This window comes from Monodon monoceros, unplaced genomic scaffold (genome assembly GCF_005190385.1).
Source record: "Monodon monoceros isolate NGI ecotype Baffin Bay Population unplaced genomic scaffold, NGI_Narwhal_1 Super_Scaffold_16, whole genome shotgun sequence".
Taxonomy (NCBI): domain Eukaryota; kingdom Metazoa; phylum Chordata; class Mammalia; order Artiodactyla; family Monodontidae; genus Monodon; species Monodon monoceros.
Window position 1 is genome coordinate 1,658,586 of NW_021703772.1, and position 6,488 is coordinate 1,665,073.

The following is a 6,488-nucleotide window of genomic DNA, read 5'->3' on the forward strand; positions in this document are numbered from 1 at the left end:
AGCATAAGTAGCCTTTTGTGGGGACTTATTCCCTTAAAGGATGAAGGTGGATGAAGGATGAAGAATGAAGGAGACACAATGACAAAGACTTGTAGGGCCCCTGGGTTGGAGGAACAGGGCAATGGGAGTGGGCACCTCCAGTCCTCGGGGAAGGTGAGGAAGTGACCTGCACGATGGAGGCCAGGTTGGCCTGAGGCGTGTGCAAGAGGAGGACGAGCTTGACAGTCTGGCATGGGGAAGCACAGAGCACTTCCAAGGAGAGAGCCTTCCAGGGAAAGACGCGGTGAGCAGCGGCCCTTGGGAGAGAGCAGCCACGCCCACAGGGGGCGGGCGATGCAGATGAGGACCACGGCCAGTTCTCAAAGGATTTGGGTACCACTGGGGAAGCAGGGAGGAGGCTGGGTGTTAGCAGACAAAGGCATGGTCAGGTGTTCTGGTGCAGACTTGGGGACGGGAGACAGAACTCTGGGCAAGAAAGATGAGTGGGCTGGCCCCGAGAGTGGCCACGTGCAAGGAGGGGATGCACGATGGCCACATTCAGTGATCAGCCATGAGGGGGAGGGGGCCGGGGGGAACAAGGGTAGTAATGCCTATGGCGTGAGGTCCTGCCCCAGCATCTCCACCTGCCTCCTAGGACGTGAGTGCCCGGTGTCCGAGAGCCTTCCTCTGGCCGATGCCAAGGTGAAGAAGCAAGGATCTGCCATCCAAGAAGCACACAGTGGGGGCTTGTTAATGCTTGCAAGTACTCCACGTTTTATTATAAAAATGCACTGAGAGCCATTTGCATAGTACTGACTTTTCATTGCTCAAAAATAGATAAGAGTAACTACCCAACAGTTGCTATAGATATGCTCTTACCAGTACTAGATTTTATTTTTAAAAATAATTGTCTTTATTGTGCTAGAAATAGTTGCTGTACATATTATATGCATTTTTAAAGTTGGCTTGCTTTGCCTTTCATGGACCCGATAAATAAAATTAATTCCATTTTTCATGATGAACTGAGTTAATTTGTTAGGCAAATAATTGAATGAATATTTCGTGCTTAATTGCCCAGAGCCCTTGGTAAGTGGCACCTCTGTCCCACCCTGAGGGCCCCGGAGGGCAAAGTCTGAGCCATTTCCACCCTGTAATATCTCGAGTCCCAAGGAGGTTAACTGGGCCCACGGGGGCACACGCCCCCCGGAGAGCTCGGCGTCAGATAAGGCTGTGAGTCTTGCGTAGACAGGGGCTCTGATGTGCTCTGTCTCCCTCCTGGGACCCAGAAGCGCTGCCAGTCCTTCAGATCAGAAGTGTCAGCCTGAGAGGCTGGTGCAGCCAGGCGGGAACATGGGTGTGGGGACCCACCGGGGGAGGACTCAGGGTCCTGCAGGACCCAGGACTGGAGATGCTGGGCAACTGAAGGGCACTCGGTCCACGAGCTGCACTGTGGCCACACCTGCTGGGAATGAAGGGCTCAGTCTCAGGCCAGAGGGAGGAGGAGAATGCTGGGCCCAGCAGGACAGGGACAGAGGAAGCCCACCTCCCCCTTGAGCCCAGAAGCTGTGGGCCACCAGGAGTGGCTGATCAGGTAGGAAGCACAGCGGGAGGTGGTGGAGGCCAGGCAGTGGAGTAGGGGCCTGCTCCACGATCCCGAGGACCGTCCCCTTCAGGGAGAGTCTGGCAGAGACTGGGGGGGCGGGATCAGGATCACTGCACCCCCAGCCCTGGATATGGCTTTGGAAAGAGCAGTTGAGGGCCTGGCTCCGGGCTGGCCATGCAGCACTGAAGCCTGGACGTACAAGGGGCGAGGGCTCCCTGGAGGAGGTGTGGGGATCTGGTGACCATCCCTGCTGCCTGGCGGATGGAGGGAGAGTGTGCAGGAACAAGGCTGGTGTCACGAACAGCCCCACCCGTGCGGAATGGGACCAGACGATAAGGAGGAAAGTGGGGTCTTCAGTGCCAAGCCTGGCCTTGTTGACAAGTGACCCCATTAGAGCAAATACTTTCCCTCAGTGGACACACTCAGAGCGCAGCTAATCATCACGGGTCCCTTTGGGAAGAGGTACTCCCAGGCACAAACGCACAAAAAGGGCGATTTTCGAAAGCTGTTGGCTTCAGAGTGGAAGGTCTTCTCCATCCCAGGGCAGATGGACGGCAGGGAGGGGTTGGGCCCCTCTGGATGGAGCGGAGGTGCCCCCGCCAGCCCCGCGGTGCCTTCCTTCTCCTCTTTCTCTTCACTGACTTAATGGGGAGTCCCTGCTTTATTGGTCAATAACGTCTGAAAGTTTAGTTTTATAAAAAAAAAAAATTAGATAGTTTTGCTCCCTGTGGGGGTAGGGAGGTGTGTGCATGTGTATGGGGGTGTGGGAGCCACGTGCATGGGAGGGAGGGGAGCATGTGCCTGCAGGAGTGCCTGGGGCACGTTCGTGGGGTGTGCGTGCCCGTGGCGGGCGTGCTTAGGGTAGTGAGAAGCAGCAGAGCTGACAATGTCTCTTGAAGACGGTGCTTCCTTCGTCTGACTCCCAGGGCGGCGGGGGGAGGCATGGGGGTGGGGACTCTACTGCTTGCTCCTCCAGGGTGACGGGCAGAGCTGTCGACACTGATTCTGTGAGCTGCGTCTACTCAACAGTTTCCAGGCCAAAGAGCATTTCAAACAAAATTTAATTGAAAATTAATTGAAGAGTACTGTTTCCAAAACCTTCTTGCAGCAAGATGGTATCCATCACATCTGTGTGATTAAGCTGTGGGTGACTTTGGGGCCCTCATGCCCGGGATGGAGGCGCATGGAGCTGACCAGCCCTCACCCTGCTCTTCTCCTTGAGCCAGGCATCATGGTGATGTCCACCCACAGGTCAAAGGACCACTGCCCATCACGCCCTGGCCCAACACACAGCATTCTCAGTGAAGGTCGGTGAACGCACGAATGGATGAATGAACAGACAGAACAGATGAAGGGCTCCCCGGCTCACATGTCTCCTGGGACAAGGCCCCCACCTCACTCCTTCTTCCGGGGGAGCCACGGGCCCTGGGGGAGGCGCCCAGGCCGATCAGCTGTTCTCATACCTGTGGGCGTCGTGACTCAGAATTGTCAAGGACCCCAAAGACTTCTTGGTGTGTGGTTATATCTGTTGATATTCACCTTACTACAGAGTAACACTGAGAATTTAATAGAATACCTATCAATTCATGTAGCAATAATAATAACCCCATTACATGTTAACATATTTTTATGAATAAAATAGCATATTTCCCCACCAAAAAAATAATTTAGTGGGAAGAAAGGCATTGTTTTACCTTTTACAATTCTTTTTCACATCTGCTCTAAAGGAAAAGACAGCTGTTGCTCTATCTGCTTCCAAACTCCATCTTCTTGGAGATGTCATTTTGGCTGAACTGAATGAAGGGCATCCGGCCTCACACAGACATGTCAGTGGCACACAGGGAGCGTTTGGTGGCTTTGCCAGATAACTGTGTGCATTCTGCTTTGATAATACACCCGACCTTGACAAGCGGTTGTTTCTTAAAGCTTCTTGGACTGCGGAATCCGAAACCTTATCAGTACTTAATAAAATGAACACTGTGTGCTCAATTATATTAAAATTCATTGGTCCATCTTACACTTAGAGGGGATCTTTTACTCGGGCACGATTTACTGTCCGGGTACAGATTTACACTAATGTCACAATGGGTCACTTGGAAACTATTTCTTCACTGAGTTATGCAGATTTCTTGAATGTTGATACATTTCCTGGTACAACATTTAAGAAATCACATTCATTAATATCACCAACAATTCATCAGAGAAGTGCTGAGGAGCTGTCAAGCTCATGGTGCAGACATATGTTTTCCAAAATTCTAATTTTCATTTGAAAAAGCTTGAATCTGATCACTGATGTCAAGTATTGTCAGTTGTTTTCCTTAAGTAACAGGCTCACTTCGTTCATTTTTGAGAAAATATCTGCCAAACACGCAGGTCGGAGTAACGTTGTGTGAGGACCTCGTCCGTGAGAACCGCGCACTGTCCAGCGAAGCAGGCATTTTTCTCCAGCGTCCCATCATCTTCCGTGTGCAGCCCCCTTCTGTCACACAGACACTGAAAAAGTGGAAAAGAGGGTCAAGACTTCATAAAATTTTAAAATGTTATTTCTTATCAGGGGCATCCTTAAGTAAAACTTGTAGTTTTTAAAAGGTGACGAATCCAGGGGCTGTTTGCGCTGTCTGGGGCGGCTGCCGGGATCCGAGCTGAGGCTCTGTGGCTTCCCCATCACCACCTTCACACCACGAGGGCAAAAAGAGAAATGCCTTCTAGCGCTACGATGGAAATAGTTTTGACCACGTGGATGCCTTGAAAGGGGGTCTCGGAGCCCCAGAGATGCATGGACCGTGCCTCGAGGGGCACTGCTGTTGAGTTCACAGGTCTTAGTGTCTCTCAGAGCCAATGGATTGTGTCTTTCCATTTTTGCACAGGCAGTGGAGACGTCTGCTCCCGTCATTTCTCTCCTGTGTCGCTGCCGGGACACTTACTTAGAGATGGACGAGTGTCCGTGATCATCATCACTGCCGCACAGCAAGCTCCGGACACGTTTGCGCCCTTGAAGCCCCGCCCACAGAGGACCTCAGCTTCCGCCGCAGCGTTTGTCCCTGAGTCCTATGGCTGGGCGCGTGCCCTGCGGTCCAGCCCTCACAGGCCGGGGCCCCGCGTGTCCTCTCCAGCTGCCGTGGTCCACAGCGCCCACTCCCGGGCACCTGGGACAGGGTGCCACTCTCACCGCCGAGTAGAGTGGGCATGTTTGTTTCCATAGAAGTTAATGTTTTGTTTTGTTTTTAGTAAATATCTGACAGTTTAATTTTGAAGAATTCTGCAAATGAAATGCTCCAAAACATAACATCTAAGAAATGACTGAAAACACAGGGACGTTTTCATGGCGTCTTGCACACAATGCCTCATTCCTCATGTGAATGAAGCAGGAACCTGTCCCCTGGCGAGGTCCTCCTGCAGGTGGACAGGGGCTGCTGGGTGTGGCCGGGTGGGAGGTCCACGGGAAGCGGGGTCCTGCTCCCGGGAGGCCAAGGCCAGGGCTCTTCTCTGCTGTCTGTTCACTGCCGCTCTGCTTATCTTTTTTCTTTTGCCCTCCCCAGGTAGGTGGGGAGTTTCTTGCCTTTTGGGAGGTCTGAGGTCTTCTGCCAGCGTTCAGTGGGTGTTCTGTAGTTGTTCCACATGTAGATGTATTCCTGACGTATCTGTGGGGAGGAAGGTGATCTCCGGGTCTCACTCTTCCGCCATATTCCTCTAATCTGCCACTCTGCTTAGAAAAATACATGCCCACGTGCACCGTGTCTGGCCATCAGTTGGGCCTGGGCGATGCTGTCGGCCATGTCTAGTTTCCTCCTCACGGACAGCTTCCCAGGGAACAGGAGGAAGAGACGTTTCCAGGCCTCCGACCTCCCCCCAGCCGACTCAGCCCTCCCTCACCCATGGCGGCTTCCCCTCCCAGTTGCTGCCCCCATGCAAGCTGGGAGGTCCCCAGATGGCCTGTTTGCCCTCTTCCCCTTGGGCCAGTTCAGCCCACCTGCTGGGTTGTAAATAGTAGAAAAAACTTGAATCCTCCCATCTCCCAGTGGTCCTGCAGCCCCATCAGAGCAGGGAGCCTGTTCAGTCCACAGTCGGACCAGACCCCTTTGTACCTGGGACCACCTGTGAGTGGCTGGAGTGGTGGCGGGTGGACACAGGGGTCTTCCGGATGGCCCCTTTCGGGCAGAGGAGCATCTTGAAGGTGCATGCATGGCAGGAAACATGTTTCAGCATGTGTTGCCTCTCCCCCGGGTCCAGGGACTGGTGTTCCCGAGAGGACGAGAGGCTGGGTTGGAGCAGCCGTCTCCAGGGAAGTTTGAAGGGTGGCTTTGGCCTCACAGGCGAGCAAGTGTCCCCAGGGCTCCAAGGTCCTGGTGTTGGATTGGAAGTCGCACATGGCTTTGCCATCTGCTGTCTGTCACCTGGTTTACTCCACAGGCCATCGGAGAGCTGGGGGCTTCCCCTCCCCAGGGAGCCCTGTCTCTTCCTCCAGGCCAAAGTTCAGGTCATCTTTGCCCAAAGTGCAGGAACCCTGGGACCCCGCTAATGAGGCGATGGAGAGCTTCTGCTCTGTGCCGCCCAAGCTGCAGTGAGGGGCTTCAGACTTCCAGCAAGACTCTCTCCAGATTTGAGGGGTGTGTGTGTGTGTGCAGGTGCATGTGTGTGTGAGTGGGGAGCATGCACAGCGGGGTGTGCGTGTGGGAGGGTGCGTGTGGAAGGCTGGAATACGGCAACTCTGTCCACTCTTGTCCTCCCCACCTACACGGTTTAAAGAAGTTGCTTAAACACATAGCCCGTGTCAACATGCAGCTGTGGGCAGGGTGTGCAGGCTGACACCTCGATGGCCAGATTTTTCCTGGGCGAGGAAACTACCTTGATCCTACAACCTCTTCTGGGGCCTCATGCTGGACGGGTTTGGTGAGAAGTGACTTAA